The sequence below is a fragment of the Heterodontus francisci genome, unplaced genomic scaffold, assembly GCF_036365525.1.
Source record: "Heterodontus francisci isolate sHetFra1 unplaced genomic scaffold, sHetFra1.hap1 HAP1_SCAFFOLD_250, whole genome shotgun sequence".
In the NCBI taxonomy this organism is placed as follows: Eukaryota; Metazoa; Chordata; class Chondrichthyes; order Heterodontiformes; family Heterodontidae; genus Heterodontus; species Heterodontus francisci.
Window position 1 is genome coordinate 2,700,617 of NW_027142149.1, and position 9,548 is coordinate 2,710,164.

The following is a 9,548-nucleotide window of genomic DNA, read 5'->3' on the forward strand; positions in this document are numbered from 1 at the left end:
CTCTTACCCACACACTGAAACCTCTTCCACACACACTGAAACATCTTCCCCTCACACTGAAACCTCTTCCCCACACGCTTAATTTCTTCCACACCCATCGAAACCCATCCCCACACACTGAAAACCCTTCCCCGAACACTGAAAACCCTTCCCCGAACACTGAAACCCCTTCCACACACACTGAAAACACTTCCCCACAAACTGAAACCTCTTCCCCACACACTGAACGCTCTTCCCCACAGACTGAAACCCATCCCCACACACTGAAACCTCTTCCCCACACACTGAAACCCCCTCCCCACGCACTGAAACCTCTTCCCCACACACTGAAACCTCTTCCCCACACACTGAAACCTCTTCCCCACGCACTGAAACCTCTTCCACACAAACTGAAACATTTCCCCACACACTGAAACCTCTTCCCCACACGTTGGAATGTCTACCGAACCCAATCAAACCCTTCCACATACACTAAAACCCCTTCCACACACACTGAAATCTCTTCCACACACAATGAAACCCCTTCCCCACACACGGAAATCTCTTCCGCACACTCTGAAACCCCTTCCCCACACACTGAAACCTGTACCCACACACTGAAACCTCTTCCCCACACACTGAAAACCTTCACCACACACTGAAACCCCTTCCCCATAGACAGAAACCCCTTAACCACTCACTGAAACCCATCCCTACACACTTGAATCTCTTCCCCACACACTGAAACCCATCGCCACACACTGAAACCTCTTCCCCACACACTGAAACCCCTTCCCCACACACTGAAACCCCTCCGCACACAGTGAAACCCATCCCCACACACTAAAACCACTTCCCCACACACTGAAAGCTCTTCCCCCCAGACTGAATCCCTTACCCACACACTGAAACCTTTTCCCCACACACTGAAACCCCTTCCCCACGCACTGAAACCTGTTCCACACACACTGAATCCTCTTCCCCACACACTCAAACCCCTTCCCCAAACACTGAAACCCATCCCCACACACTGAAACCTCTTCCCCACACAGTGAAACCCCTTCCCCACTCACTGAAACCTCTTGCCCACACACTGAAAGCTCTTCCCCACAGACTGAAACCCTTACCCACACACTGAAACCTCTTCCCCACTCACAGAAACCTCTTCCCCACGCACTGAAACCTCTTACCCACAGACTGAAACCTCTTCCACACACACTGAAATATCTTCCCCACGCACTGAAACCTCTTCCCCACACGCTGAATCTTCTTCCACACCCACTGAAACCCATCCCCACACACTGAAACCCCTTCCCCGCACACTGAATCCCCTTCCACACACAATGTAACCCCTTCCCCGCACACTGAAACCCCTTCCTCAAACACTGAAACCCCTTCCACACACAGTGAAAACACTTCCCCGCACACTGAAACCCCTTCCCCACAAACTGAAACATCTTCCCCACACACTGAACGCTCTTCCCCACAGAATGAAAACCATCCCCACTCACTGAAACCTCTTCCCCACACACTGAAACCCCTTCCCCACGCACTGAAACCTCTTCCACACACTGAAACCTCTTCCACACACTGAAACCTCTTCCCCACACACTGAAACCTCTTCCCCACGCACTGAAACCTCTTCCACACACACTGAAACATCTTCCCCACACACTGAAACCTCTTCCCCACACGTTGAAATGTCTACCACACCCACTCAAACCCTTCCCCGAACACAAAAACCCCTTGCACACACACTGAAATCTCTTCCACACACAATGAAACCCCTTCCCCACACACGGAAATCTCTTCCGCACACTCTGAAACCCATTCCCCACACACTGAAACCTGTACCCACACACTGAAACCTCTTCCCCACACACTGAAAACCTTCCCCACACACTGAAACCCCTTCCCCACAGACAGAAACCCCGTAACCACTCACTGAAACCCATCCCCACACACTTAAATCTCTTCCCCACACACTGAAACCCCTTCCCCACACACTAAAACCCCTTCCCCACACACTGAAACCCATCCCCACACACTGAAACCTCTTCCCCACACACTGAAACCCCTTCCCCACACACTGAAACCCATGCGCACACACTGTAACCCATCCCCACACAATGAAACCACTTCCCCACACACTGAAAGCTCTTGCCCACAGACTGAAACCCTTACCCACACACTGAAACCTGTTCCACACAAACAGAATCTTCTTCCCCACACACTGAAGCATCTTCCCCACACACTGAAACTCCTTCCCCACGCACTGAATCCTCTTCCACACACACTGAAACATCTTCTCCACACACTGAATCCTCTTACCCACAGGCTGAATCTTCTTCCACACCCACTGAAACTCATCCCCACACACTGAAACCCCTTCCACACACACTAAAACCTCTTCCACACAAACTGAAACCCCTTCCCCACACACTGAAACCCCTTCCACACACTCTGTAACCCTTACCCCGCTCACCGAAACCCCTTCCCCACACACTGAAACCCCTTCCACACACACTGAAACCCCTTCCCCGCACATTGAAACCCCTTCCCCACGCACTGAAACCTCGTCCCCACACAGTGAAACCGCTTCCACACAAACTGAAACCCATCCCCACAGACTGAAACACATCCCCACAGACGGAAACCCCTTCCCCACACACTCAAACCCATCCCCACACACTGAAATCTCTTCCACACACACTGAAACCTTTCCCTTCAGACTGAAAGCCTTCCCCACACACAGAAACCTCTTCCCCACACACTGAAACCCCTTTCCCACAAACTGAAACCCATCCCCAAAGACTGAAACACATCCCCACAGACTGAAACACCTTCCCCACAAACTCAAAACCATCCCCACACACTGAAACCTCTTCCACAAACACTGAAACGTTTCCCTGCAGACTGAAAGCCTTCCCCACACACTGAAACCTCTTCCCCACACACTGAAACCCCTTCCCCACACACTGAAACCCCTTCCCCACACACCGAAAGCCATCCCCACACACTGAAACCTCTTCCCCACAACTGAAACCTCTTCCCCACACACTGCAACCCCTTCCCCACACACTGCAACCCCTTCCCCACACACTGAAACCCCGTCCACACACACTGAAACCCCTTCCGCACACACTGAAACCTCTTCCCCACACATTGAAACCTCTTCCCCACACACTGAAACCCCTTTCCCACACACTGAAACCTCTTCTGCACAGACTGAAACCCCTTCCCCCCACACTGAAACCCATCCCCACACACTGAAACCTCATCCCCACACACTGAAACCCCTTCCCCACTCACTGAAACCCCTTCCCCACACACTGAAATCCATCCCCACGCACTGAAACCTCTTCCCCACGCACTGAAACCCCTTCCCCACCAATTGAAACCCATCCCCACACACTGAAACCCTTCCCCACACACTGAAACCTCTTCCCACACACTGAAACCTCTTCGCCACAGACTGAAATCCTTCCCCACACACTAAAACCCCTTCCCCACACACTGAAACCTCTTCCCCACACACTGAAACCAATTAACCACACACTGAACCCCCTTCCCCACGCACTGAAACCTCTTCGCCACACACTGAAACCTCTTCCCCACAGACCGAAACCTTTCCCGACACACTGAAACCCATCCCCACACATTGAAACCTGTACCCCACACACCGAAACCTCTTCCCCACACACTGAAAAACTTCCCCACACTGAAACCCCTTCCCCACAGACTGAAACCCCTGAACCACACACTGAAACCCCTTCCCCAAACACGGAAACCCATCCCCACTCACTGAAACCTCTTCCCCACACACTGAAACCCCTTCCCCACACACTGAAACCCCTTCCCCAAACACTGAAACCCATCCCCACTCACTGAAACCTCTTCCCCACACAGTGAAACCCCATCCCCACACACTGAAACCTCTTGCCCACACACTGAAAGCTCTTCCCCACAGACTGAAACCCTTACCCACAAACTGAAACCTCTTCCCCACACACTGAAACCTCTTCCCCACGCAGTGAAACCTCTTACCCACACACTGCAACCTCTTCCACACACACTGAAACATCTTCCTAACACACTGCATCCTCTTACCCACAGGCTGAATCTTCTTCCACACCAACTGAAACTCATCCCCACACACTGAAACCCCTTCCACACACACTAAAACCTCTTCCACACACACTGAAACCCCTTCCCCACACACTGAAACCCCTTCCACACACTCTGTAACCCTTTCCCCGCACACTGAAACCCCTTCCCCACTCACTGAAACCCCTTCCACACACAGTGAAACCTCTTCCCCGCACATTGAAACCCCTTCCCCACGCACTGAAACCTCGTCCCCACACATTGAAACCCATTCCGCACAAACTGAAAACCATCCCCACATACTGAAACACATCCTCACAGACTGAAACCCCTTCCCCACAACACTCAAACCCATCCCCACACACTGAAACCTCTGCCACACACACTGAAACCTTTCCCTACAGACTGAAAGCCATCCCCACACACAGAAACCCCTTTCCCACAAACTGAAACCCCTTTCCCACAAACTGAAACCCATCCCCACAGACTGAAACACATCCCCACAGACTGAAACCCCTTCCCCACGCACTCAAAACCATCCCCACACACTGAAACCTCTTCCACACACACTGAAACCTTTCCCTACAGACTGAAAGCCTTCCCCACACACTGAAACCTCTTCCCCACACACTGAAACCTCTTCCCCACACACTGAAACCTCTTCCCCACACACTGAAATCCCTTCCCCACACACCGAAAGCCATCCCCACACACTGAAACCTCTTCCCCACAACTGAAACCTCTTCCCCACACACTGCAACCCCTTCCCCACACACTGAAACCTCTTCCCCACACACTGAAACCCCTTCCCCACACACTGAAACCTCTTCCCCACACATTGAAACCTCTTCCCCACACAATGAAACCCCTTTCCCACAAACTGAAACCTCTTCTGCACAGACTGAAACCCCTTCCCCACACACTGAACCCCATCTCCACACACTGAACCCCATCTCCACACACTGAAACCTCATCCCCACACACTGAAACCCCTTCCCCACACACTGAAACCCCTTCCCCACACACTGAAATCCATCCCCACACACTGAAACCTCATCCCCACACACTGAAACCCATTCCCCACAAATTGAAACCCATCCCCACACACTGAAATCCTTCCCCACACACTGAAACCTCTTCCCACACACTGAAACCTCTTCGCCACAGACTGAAATCCTTCCCCACACACTAAAACCCCTTTCCCACACACTGAAACCTCTTCCCCACACACTGAAACCACTTAACCACACACTGAAACACCTTCCCCACGCACTGAAAACTCTTCCCCACACACTGAAACCTCTTCCCCACAGACTGAAAACCTTCCCCACACACTGAAACCTCTTCCCCACACACTGAAACCACTTAACCACACACTGAAACCCCTTCCCCACGCACTGAAACCTCTTCCCCACACACTGAAACCTCTTCCCCACAGACTGAAACCCATCCCCACACACTGAAACCTGTACCCCACACACTGAAACCTCTTCCCCACACACTGAAAACTTCCCAACACACTGAAACCCCTACCCCTCAGACTGAAACCCCTTAACCACCCACTGAAACCCATTCCCACACACTGAAATCTCTTCCCCACACACTGAAACCCCTTGCACACACACTGAAACCCCTTCCCCAAACACTGAAACCCATCCCCACACACTGAAACCTCTTCCCCACACAGTGAAACCCCTTCCCCACAAACTGAAACCTCTTGCCCACACATTGAAAGCTCTTCCCCAAAGACTGAAACCCTTACCCACACACTGAAACCTCTTCCCCACACACTGAAACCTCTTCCACAGACACTGAAACATATTCCCCTCACACTGAAACCTCTTCCCCACACGCTGAATTTCTTCCACACCCATCGAAACCCATCCCCACACACTGAAACCCCTTCCACACACAGTGAACCATCTTCCACACAAACTGAAACCCCTTCCCCGCACACTGAAACCCCTTCCACACACACTGAAACCTCTTCCCCATGGACTGAAACCTTTCCCGACACACTGAAACCCACCCCCACACACTGAAAATGTACCCCACACACTGAAACCACTTTCCCACACACTGAAAACATTCCCCACACACTGAAACCCCTTCCCCACATACTGAAACCCCTTAAACACACACTGAAACCCTTTTCCCACACACTGAAACCTCTTCTGCACAGACTGAAACCCCTTCCCCACACACTGTACCCCATCCCCACACACTGAAACCTCATTCCCACACACTGAAACCTCATTCCCACACACAGAAACCCCTTCCCCACACACTGAAACCCATTCCCCACACACTGAAATCCATCCCCACACACTGAAACCTCTTCCCCACACACTGAAACCCCTTCCCCTCAAATTGAAACCCATCCCCACACACTGAAACCCTTCCCGACACACTGAAACCTCTTCCCACACACTGAAACCTCTTTGCCACAGACTGAAATCCTTCCCCACACACTAAAACCCCTTCCCCACAAACTGAAACCTCTTCGCCACACACTGAAACCACTTAACCACACACTGAAACAACTTCCCCACGCACTGTAACTCTTCCCCACACACTGAAACCTCTTCCCCACAGACTGAAAACATTCCCCACACACTGAAACCTCTTCCCCACATACTGAAACAACTTAACCACACATTGAAACCCCTTCCCCACGCACTGAAACCTCTTCCCCACACACTGAAACCCATCCCCACACAGTGAAACCTGTACCCCACACACTGACACCTCTTCCCCACACACTGAAAATCTTCCCAACACACTGAAACCCCTTCCCCACAGACTGAAACCCTTTAACCACCCACTGAAACCCTTTAACCACCCACTGAAACCCATTCCCACACACTGAAATCTCTTCCCCACACACTGAAACCCCTTCCCCACACACTGAAACCCATTCCCCACACACTGAAACATCTTCCCCACACAGTGAAACACCTTCCCCACAAACTGAAACCTCTTGCCCACACACTGAAAGCTCTTCCCCACAGACTGAAACCACTTAACCACACATTGAAACCCCTTCCCCACTCACTGAAACCTCTTCCCCACAAACTGACACCTCTTCCCCACACACTGAAAATCTTCCCAACACACTGAAACCCCTTCCCCACAGACTGAAACCCTTTAACCACACACTGAAACCCATTCCCACACACTGAAATCTCTTCCCCACACACTGAAACCCCTTCCCCACACACTGAAACCCCTTCCCCAAACACTTAAACCCATCCCCACACACTGAAACATCTTCCCCACACAGTGAAACCCCTTCCCCACAAACTGAAACCTCTTGCCCACACACTGAAAGCTCTTCCCCACAGACTGAATCCCTTACCCACACACAGAAACCTCTTCCCCACACACTGAAACCTCTTACCCACGCACTGAAACCTCTTACCCACACACTGAAACCTCTTCCACACACACTGAAACATCTTCCCCTCACACTGAAACCTCTTCCCCATATGCTGAATTTCTTCCACACCCACCGAAACCAATCCCCACACACTGAAACCCCTTCTACACACAGTGAACCATCTTCCACACACACTGAAACCCCTTCCCCGCACACTGAAACCCCTTCCACACACACTGAAACCTCTTCCCCATGGACTGAAACCTTTCCCGACACACTGAAACCCATCCCCACACACTGAATCCTGTACCCCACACACTGAAACCTCTTCACCACACACTGATAACATTCCCCACACACTGAAACCCCTTCCCCACATACTGAAACCCCTTAAACACACACTGAAACGCATTCCCACACACTGAAATCATTTCCCCACACACTTAAACCCCTTCCCCACACACTGAAACCCCTTCCCCAAACACTGAAACCCATTCCCACACACTGAAACCTCTTCCCCACACAGTGAAACCCGTTCCCCACACACTGAAACCTCTTGCCCACACACTGAAAGCTCTTCCCCACAGACTGAAACCCTTACCCACACACTGAAACCTCTTCCCCACACACTGAAACCTCCTCCCCACGCACTGAAACCTCTTACCCAAACACTGAAACCTCTTCCACACACACTGAAACATCTTCCCCTCACACTGAAACCTCTTCCCCACACGCTGAATCTTCTTCCACACCCACTGAAACCCATCCCCAAACACTGAAACCCCTTCCACACACACTGAACGATCTTCCACACAAACTGAAACCCCTTCCCCGCACACTGAAACCCCTTCCACACACACTGTAACCCCTTCCCCGCACACTGAAACCCCTTCCCCACACACTGAAACCCATTCCACACGTACTGAAAACCCTTCCCCGCACACTGAAACCCCTTCCCCACAAACTAAAACCCATCCCCACAGTCTGAAACACATCCCCACAGACTGAAACCCTTTCCCCACACACTGAAAAGCTTCCCTACACACTGAAACCCATCCCCACACACTGAAAACCTTCCCCACACACTGAAACCTCTTCCCACACACTGAAACCTCTTCACCACAGACTGAAACCCTTCCCCACACACTGAAACCTCTTCCCCACACACTGAAACCTCTTCCCCACACACTGAAACCCCTTCCCCACACACTGAAACCTCTTTCCCACACACTGAATCCCCTTCATAAGCACACTGAAACCCCTTCCGCACACACTGAAACCTCTTCCCCACAGACTGAAACCCCATCCCCACAGACAGAAACCCCTTAATCACAAACTGAAAACCATCCCAAACACTTGAATCTCTTCCCCACACACTGAAACCCCTTCCCCACACACTGAAACCCCTTCCCCACACACTGAAACCCAACCCCACACACTGAAACCCAACCCCACACACTGAAACCTCTTCCCCACACACTGAAACCCCTTCCCCACGCACTGAAACCCATCCCCACACTCTGAAACACATCCCCACACACTAAAACTACTTCCCCACACACTGAAAGCTCTTTCCCACAGAGTGAAACCCTTCCCCACACACTGAAACCCCTTCCCCACGCACTGAAACCTCTTCCACACACACTGAAACCTCTGGCCCACACACTGAAACTCCTTCCCCACGCACGGAATCCTCTTCGACATACACTGAAACATCTTCCCCACACACTGAATCCTCTTACCCACACGCTGAATCTTCTTCCACACCCACTGAAACTCATCCCCACACACTGAAACCCCTTCCACACACACTAAAACAACTTCCACACACACTGAAACCCCTCCCCCACACACTGAAACCCCTTCCACACACTCTGTAACCCCTTCCCCGCTCACTGAAACCCCTTCCCCACACACTGAAACCCCTTCCACACACACTGAAACCCCTTCCCCGCACATTGAAACCCCTTACCCACGCACTGAAACCTCGTCCCCACACACTGAAACCCCTTCCCCACAAACTGAAACCCATCCCCACAGACTGAAACACATCCCCACAGACTGAAACTCCTTCCCCACACAC